Source organism: Rosa chinensis, chromosome 3 (genome assembly GCF_002994745.2).
Source record: "Rosa chinensis cultivar Old Blush chromosome 3, RchiOBHm-V2, whole genome shotgun sequence".
Lineage (NCBI taxonomy): Eukaryota > Viridiplantae > Streptophyta > Magnoliopsida > Rosales > Rosaceae > Rosa > Rosa chinensis.
The window spans coordinates 38,797,291-38,806,131 of NC_037090.1; the positions used below are offsets into that span (position 1 = coordinate 38,797,291).

Below are 8,841 nucleotides of genomic sequence, written 5' to 3' on the forward strand. Positions count from 1 at the left end.
TTGTTTAATGTACACCCCTTGAATTTTTTTTTTGGAAAATTTCCCCAATATTTCCTCAATTACAGTACACTTTTCTTCTTCTTCTTTAATCCTCCCTCTCTCTCTCTGAGTGGAGTGCAGTCCCCCCTCTCTCACCTGCAACAAGAACAATAGTCTCTCCCTCACATCTCTTCTCTCATTCTCAAAAAGTAGTGCTACACTAATGAGACTAAAATATCATTTATATATATTCTATATGTATGGAGAATTGAACAACAAACAAAGAACATATTGTGATTATGAATTTATGATTATTGAATGGGTTTTCCTAAATGTACCTAGCAAATATTTATAGATTCTCAGCAAATTAAATTTGCATGAAAAGACAGTTATATCCTTATAAGAAATGACATTAAAAGTCATGGTAAATTAAGATAATAGCATTAAAAAAAAATCATAAAATCTGAAACTCTTTTTTCTATTTGTACCTAGAAATTCGTTGTTTTGCCATTATTTCTTCCAGCAAAACCTTAAACCTAAATTTCACTTTTCATAATAATTGTTTCATCTCTTGGGATTAATACATAATATTTTATTTTAAGTATAATCATGATTTCCTTTGTTTTTGACCCTAATTTGATCTCAAATTTGTAGAATGAATAGATGATTTGTAGGGTCTTTGAAAAATCTAATGTGTGAAAAAATTCCATATCACTAGACTTTGTGAATTTTGGATCTCATAGAACTGAAATGGGTTCTTCTAGTTTACCACTACTATTGAACTCGGCGCCTTACAATGGCACCAAGACTAGATCTGCTTCAAAGTCCAATTACGTGCCCTGCTTCTTCAACCATATAGTCCATTGATTCTCAAATAAAGAGATTGTTGATTAAATCAACAGCAATCCTCTTTTCTCCGTTTCTTCAAATCCTTCAAACAACAACAATGCTCTCCCACAAGTCATGTATCAGAATCCGCGCTACTCTGCTCCAGGCCTCCAGCCCTCCAGTTTCAGGGAATTAATAGTCTTCATCCCAACTGTAATAGGTTTTGCTGGGTTTAATTAAAGGGTTATTATCACAAATGGTATCTGAACTTATCCTATATTTTATCGATGGTACCTGAACTTTAATTTTGATCACAACCAGTACCCGAACTTTTCGACTTCATTTTAAATGGTACTTAAGGCCACCTTTAGTCACTATTCGAGCCAAAAAAGCCAAATCTAAAATATATATATATATATATATATATATATATATATTCAAGTTCAAGTTTAAGGCAGTCTATTACCAAAAAAAATCATCACTATATATGATCGCAACCCTTGAAATCATCAAAAATCATCACTATGATCGCCTCACATGCTGTTTTTAGTCGAAATATTGACCGGATGTGGCTCTAAGTACCATTTAAAATGAAATCGAAAAGTTCAGGTACTGGCTGTGATCAAAATTGAAGTTCAGGTAGCATCGATAAGATTGAGGTATAGTTCAGGTATCATTTGTGATAATAACCCTTAATTAAAATAAGGGTAATATTGGAAAACTTGGTAGGTGTAGTTAGAGATTTTGTGATTTTGTTGGGTGTAAAAGATCTGCTAGGTATACTTAAATATTTACTGGGTACATTTAGAAAGACTCTTATTGAAAGATATATTCATTCCAACTTCAGCGAATTACTAGTCTTCATCCCAACTGTAATAGGTTTTGCTGGGTTTAATTAAAATAAGGGCAATATTGGAAAACTTGCTGGATGTAGTTAGAGATTTTGTGATTTTGTTGGGTGTAAAAGATCTGCTAGGTATACTTAGATATTTACTGAGTACATTTAGAAAGATTCTTATTGAAAGATATATTCATTCTTGGTAAGTAGGTAGCAATAATTCAATAATTGCTGGGGTTGGAAGTCTTTTTATTTTTATTAATTTTTTTTTATTAAGCGAAATTTCATTTCAATAAATTATAAACTGCAATTACAAATTGATCGCAATCACAGCACCAAACAAGGGATTGCAAGCAAGGACAAACAATAAATGACCAACACTACGCGTACTCAGTCTAAAGAGGAGAGACTAACATGTTAATGGATCTAACAACGAATGCTGAATTGGACAGCTAATCGAGCTAAATTGACCAAAAGTAGGTAGCAATAACTGGGATAGGATCCGACCACAATAGATAACTATTAGGTGGGTCATCCCAGGATCTCCTGGAATCCTCAACACAGGCTGATACTAAAAAACGCAAGGCCTTAAGCCGGCAAAAGACTAGGTTCTATTAAAAAGGAACCAGCTACCAACTCCAACCACTCGTCGGAATCCATGACGACAACCCTAACTCGAAAGAGTAAAGACTTATTTGAAATCTGATCACAGACCCAAAGACTGAAGACAACTAAAGCAACTAAAGCACTCAAACAACAAATAAAAAGCCAACAAGTAAAGACCTCAATAGCCTGGCAACCACCATCTACCATTACGAACCCCTTATCACTTGGTTGGGACACCACACCAAAGGTTTGCAACCTCCAACTCTTTACACCACCACACTGAAATGCACCACCTCAATTGCGAACAATACTTGTTGCTCCATCAATTGCAACAAACTCATGCAACTGCTCCAAATTGGTCGCAATTTGCGCTTGCAAATCCACCAACCACATTGCTAATTAAACCTAATTTTGAATTGAAAATAAAATCCAGTAATAGATTGGTGATAAAGGACTAAGCGTCAACCCCTTGCTTAAATTTTTCATCTTGTCGTGACTCGTGAGGTAAATCAGAGGTTTAGGATTTGTTTTTCTATTTAGTTTAGTCAAATAGGATAATATAGGAATTAAAAATTTTACAAAAATGTAGAATGTGTATTTTGAAAAATGGGATGTGTATATAAAACCACTCGAGGTGTATTTATTAGAATTTTTCTATAAAATATTTGAAAAAAAAAATCTAATAACTTATTTTAAAAAGAGTTAAATACTGATTACTACCCTGTAATTTGAGTCCAAAATCAATTGAGTCCCTAAACTTCTAATTTCATCAAAAACACCCCTGCACTTTCAATTTTGAGATAATAGGTCCAATTTGTTAGTTTTCCAATAATTGAAGTTATTTAACTCGTTAACGTGGCTCATATATGGCCTATGTTTTATGATGTGGTGTCGAGGTGGCTTGCATAGTCAATTTAGGAGTGAGTCCTACTATATAATAAATAGTTTTTTTAACAAATAATCCAACTATAACTTGAACTCATAACAGAATATTAATGAATTTGACCTATTAGATCAAAATTGAAAGTGCAGGGGTGTTTTTGATAAAATTAGAAGTCCGGGGACTGAATTGATTTTGGACCTAAACCACAAGGTAGTAACTAGTATTTAGCCCTTTAAAGAATTAATGTTTTTGATTTTAATATTGTACTTACATAAGCATTTGCCTAACCATAATTAGCTATAATGAGTTACGCTCATACTACTGCCAGAGGTACCAACGACTAGCAAGGGTGTAACCTACAGAAACACCACCAAGCGGGCCATCATCCAAGTGCTGGCTCAACCCAAGACCACCGCTGATGCGCCGCCACGTGCCGCGCTAAGGTCACCTCTCTGAAACATCAGAAGCTGGGAACTGAAGTATACCAGTCCCACATCGAAAACAAGAAAGAGATCAGTCTCTCTCTCAGCTATAAAAGGTCAACTCCTCTCTCCTCATTAATTACGCATTTACTACTTACCTAACACTATTCTGTCAACATAAATACATTGAGTGACTTAGGTATCGGAGTAGAGAAGACCTCCAACCGCGGTCTCCCTCTGACGCCCTGTGTATTTTAATTGACAGGTAGCGGAAGCAGCAAGATCTCTATAAGTAGTGACCCACTGCGTGGACCAGCGTTAAACGAGGTTTAGCTACCGTAGAATCTCAGACATTAACATTGGAGCTGTCTGTGGGAATCCTTGAGCAAAAGGTCATCTCACCACAAAATCACCATGACTAACGGTAGTGGGAAAATCGTTGACGACCAAGCGGACTAGTCCACTAACCTTGTGGCTAACGTTAACCGCGCACTCTTCAACTCTCCCGCCAACCTCGGCGCTGAACCGCAGGTCACTCCCCTGGTTCTGCGTACTCAATCGGCAGCGGAAACTCACCCAAGCAGCAGTCACCTACTGCTGGCGCTAGGGGATTTCCACAAGGAAAATAGGGAGCGTGAGCAAGAACGCAAGGAGAAGATGGAAGCTCAGAAACAAGTGGCCACGCTGATGTCAAGGTTTGACTAACTAAAAAATGCGCTGGTGGCAAATGCTAACACAACACAGAGCGAGTAGTCATAGAGCGCCAGGCGTAGCCACCTCAGTGGGGGAAGGTTGATACCAACACCAGTCATACAGATGCACGTGCCGCTAAACCCACCTAAGTTGGTAGGACTGGGTCCACCTCTTCCGCCTTGTTTAATGATAGAACAGGAAGTGGAATCACAACTGCACACCTTCAGCGACGCAAGTAGAGCAAGAACCAAAGGAAACCCACCAGTCCCCAGGCATGAGTTAGCACGGCGAAACCTCTAGGCAGGGCCTGCTAGCGACGCCACCACCATAATCCTGGAAAGAATGCAACAGCTGGAACAAAGACTGATCCGGGCTGAGACAGGCGCCCCAGTGCAAATCCAAAACCCGCTCTTTGCATCAAGACCAAGACCGTTCAATGCTAGAATCTTGCAAACCGTCAGGCCAGCATATGCAAAGACACCAAAATATGCAAATACTGAGCACTGGTAACTGGATTGATGGACGGAGTAAGGTGTGTAGGAACATCTTAGGTGAATAGTCATAATGGAAATCAAGTTCCATGTCTAGTCTTGAACTCTATCTCTTGAAAGTCATTAATTCGAAACTTGATAGTCCTTGTTTCGTCTTGTATTGAAAATGTGTCAAGTCTTGTTTACCTTAGTGGTGAATCAGAATCACTTTAGACGAACAAGTTCAATAAATGATTTTTGAAAGCTTTCACCTCAAAAAGTATTTCGACGTTTCTGCTATATGTTTTACGAAAAGCTATTTAACAAAAATGCCTTGTGGGTTTTCAGGATGTAAACCGAACACTTGGTTTATGTCTTAGAGACACGTGGCACTGTGACATGCTCAAGCTGATGAGGTGCAGTTTTGGGGCATTACAACCCCCATTGTGTATCGGCGCATTGTGTGATGAAAAATGACACAACGGCTTTGCACCGTTGTATGACTTACAAACACTCAATATTTTTCCGTTATCAGCATTGTGCCTTCCCTTGGCAGATGCCAGGCACAACTTCCATGCTGCGCATGGCAGGTGCATCCTTCATACAACAGAACTCGTTTCCAAACTATTGTTGGAAAGTCTAGGCAGACAACATTTTTTTGAATTTCACTATCGTTTGATTTTTGCTCACACTTCAATTGTAGAGTATGGTCATTGTGTGACTTAGTTTTGGACGTAGTTCAGTTTTTACAGTTGTATGATTGTAAATTAGAAGACCTAGTTTTTGTAAAACCATTATGTGATATATAAGAAAAGCGTTATGTAGATACCCAAAATTTTGTGTATTAAGACAACGTTGGATTGCCATTTTTCTGTTGTATGATCATTTTCATTTCCTGAATTTTGTGCATATTAAATAATGCTCCATTTACATAATGAACAATGATCAATTGTAAAGAAATCATTAAATGAGTAATCAAACCCATACTATAAACCTCAAATGTTTAAAGAGAGCATTTCCCAATCATCCAAACCAACATTATAACAAGGAAAGAATTCAAGTGTACATGCCCTATGTACTTGGGAACTCAAAAGTTGATACACACATTGTTCCAAAACATGCCTCTTATGAAGTCTTCATTGATGGTTGGCAAATTTCTCGAACAAATTCTTTAGCATCTTAGCTGTCATGGCCCTTGTAACTTGCAATCCTTCTGCAATCCTTGTAACTTGCAACCTATAGATGAACTCTTAATATGCATATGTCCAGAATTTCATTTTCATGCAAACAATCTAATAGTTCAATGCAGTGAGCTTTAGGCCCTAAATATGCACGCTACTAAGTTCCTAGCCCTTGTAACAGAATATGACCCTTAGGAAATAGGACATGAAATTACAAATGATCAACTAAGCATTTATAGAACTCCATTGATCTAAAGATGATGTTCCAAGCATGTTATTACATATTTCTCATTACAATTACTATCAAGGGACTCATATTAACCACTATTCTACTGTGAAAAAAAATGCAGTAACCTAGCTTAGGGTCTTGGGGGCAAGATACCAACTCAAAGCCAAAGACAACACGAGTAAAGCTTGATAGTGTCATAGAACGTATGCTGCAATAGGTGAAAATAACAATCACCGGTTAGTTTCTCTTCTTCACATTTGAAGCCAAATTAGTAAAACTAATAGGTAAGCAAATACATACCTTGATGACTTTGTTTCTGGCAGCTCGACCGATTTCCAAGTGTTTTTTCACTTGAACCACACTCATACTTGTTGCCTCAGCTAGTTCACCCTTATTTGGTTCTCTCCCCAAATCTTTCTGCAAAGTCTTTTTCACTTGAAGAAGACCCTGAATAACGACAACATAACATAATTCAGTAGCAAAATACCCCACACACAAACACATGGACTAGCCAAATTCCAGAATCACAGCTGCCACAAATTAGTGTACATGCCAAAGAAAAGGTGCCAATTTAGTACTAGTTTTTATGGTACTAATATAGTCAATGGAAGTATTCCTAGAGAACATGCAGATATGCAAGTATCATTACCACTCCTAATTCATCTAGATACATTCCACAGTTGGAAAGATGAGAGATTAATTTAAAATAGACGTAGGCACTTGCAATTCTTTAGTTTATATAAGGACTAGAAAACAACTATAATGCCAGAATACAGAAACACATAATAGATGAGTATGCTAAGGGTGATCTGACCTTGTAATCAACATTGACAATGCCATGAGACATACGTGTCTCATTTGTAAGCTGGAAAGGGAAAAGAATGTCAGTTAGGTCATTACTTACACATTTCTAAACACGCGCGCGCGCACACACACAAAAAAAAAAAAGGAAGAGTAGTCTGAAAATGAAACCAACAAAACTTTACCTGAGCATTAGCCTTCAAATTGATATTGTCACTCAAGTCATACTTCACTCTTCCACTGAGTCTCCCATCTGTCAAAGGCAAGTAAGCATCAGTATATCACCAATATTGAGTACAGAATTTAATATGAGACCAGTTAGTTACATCATTTGCCACATTCGAAAGAGCTTGGTATAGACCTATCCAGACTGGTATTGTGGCCAAAGTTGGTAAACAACCTGCATTGAAAAAACCAAGTTAGAACATCATAATATGGCTAAAGGCGACGCGCCTTGCAAATCAGGTTAAATTCGATAACCAACTAAGCATAGTATCGGAAAACATCAAAATCATTAATTTTACCTATTATTATAGACCTAGAAAGTCCTCATATTCATGTAAGCAGTAGCTAGAGCTTCACCATGTGTGGGCTTAATTCAAAAGAAAACACTTATCAAATGCACACAATGCAAAGATTGCAAGAAAAACAGTTTGCTGTCACTTTTCAATAAGGTTGAGTAAGCTTCTTGGATTAAAGATTAAATTTCAAAGCATGCTTTGCATGTATAATTTAACATGCTAAAGACTGAGGATTAACAAGAGTTTAAAAGTTTCTAAAATCATATGCTTTGTAACAAGATTGCTGCAAGTTTTAGAAATTTTCAGAAAACTGGTAGCAAGAATGAATATTCACCAACAATCATCCTTTTAGTGATTTCAAGCACAACTCTCCAGATTTTAACTAGACATGTAAAGTTGTAATTTTGCAAAATTTCAAGTTATTCGGAGTTCAAATGAATGGTCAAACAGAGATCCAAAATGATAGAAAATACTGAATTCTCTGCAGAAATCCTGAAACACTCTGCTAACTTCAAAATAACGTAAGTATATCATTTCAACTTCATTTTGCATAAAACCAAGTTTAAAACAATCATTGAAGAATCTATTTTAAGGTATCAAAAACTGAGATTAAAAGAACAAGTATAGCTTTTTCGAAAACAACAGAATAGCCCACTGGTTCAGCTTGGTGGTTGTCTTTGAGGCATACACTATCAAACACATGGTGTGCAGTATTTGAACCTTAATCTATTTCAGTTCCAAGCATTCTAATGGAGTTACCAAAGCTATCTAATGGTCAAAAGTGTATTTCATAACAAGAAAAGCTGAGAAATGAATGAATAATTACCAGCTTGAGCAGAAGGGAGAGGCTTAGCACGATGAAAACAGCTTGGGCTAGGCGGCAACAAGTTGACTTAAGGGTCTTTGTTGTTGTCATTGCCTAACAGATCAAAAGGCTTCTCCTTCTAGATTGTCGATCCCAAAACCCATACTCAGAGGAGCAAGTATGAACATGAACTATGATTGCTAGCCGTAATTTCTTCTCTTCTTGTTATGATTGCTACTTGATTTAAGGGTTTCACGGCTGCTAGGTTGCATCAAATCAGAGCACAGAGAAGGAGAGAAGAACTTAGCAAAACCCCCAAACCGAGCAGCCGTGAAACCCTTAAATCGAGTAGCCTACAAATCCCCAAATCGACGTTGTAATAAACCGTCATCTTCAACAGATTGAAGAACCTCATCCTTCTTCCCAATTTGCAGAATCCTCCTTCACAAATGGAATTGAGTCGAGATAGTAGGACACTAATCTCAAGTCGACAAGGGATATGGCTTTTGGGTGATGACTTGTGTTTCGGGGAGAGGATCCTCTCCTAACCTCCTAATCTACCTAACCTACCTAAACTTTGGACTA

At 37.3% G+C, this 8,841-nt stretch overlaps 1 long non-coding RNA gene across 1 annotated transcript; it reads right to left on the reverse strand.

The window, feature by feature from the left end:
* Window positions 1–5,794: 5,794 nt before the first annotated feature.
* Window positions 5,795–8,446, reverse strand: LOC112192279. Its single transcript, XR_002933473.2, has 6 exons — window positions 8,278–8,446; window positions 7,257–7,330; window positions 7,116–7,183; window positions 6,944–6,994; window positions 6,430–6,576; window positions 5,795–6,337 (listed from the first exon to the last, which is right to left on the reverse strand). It is a non-coding gene; the product is annotated as an uncharacterized LOC112192279 (long non-coding RNA).
* Between the last annotated feature and the right edge of the window lie 395 nt (window positions 8,447–8,841).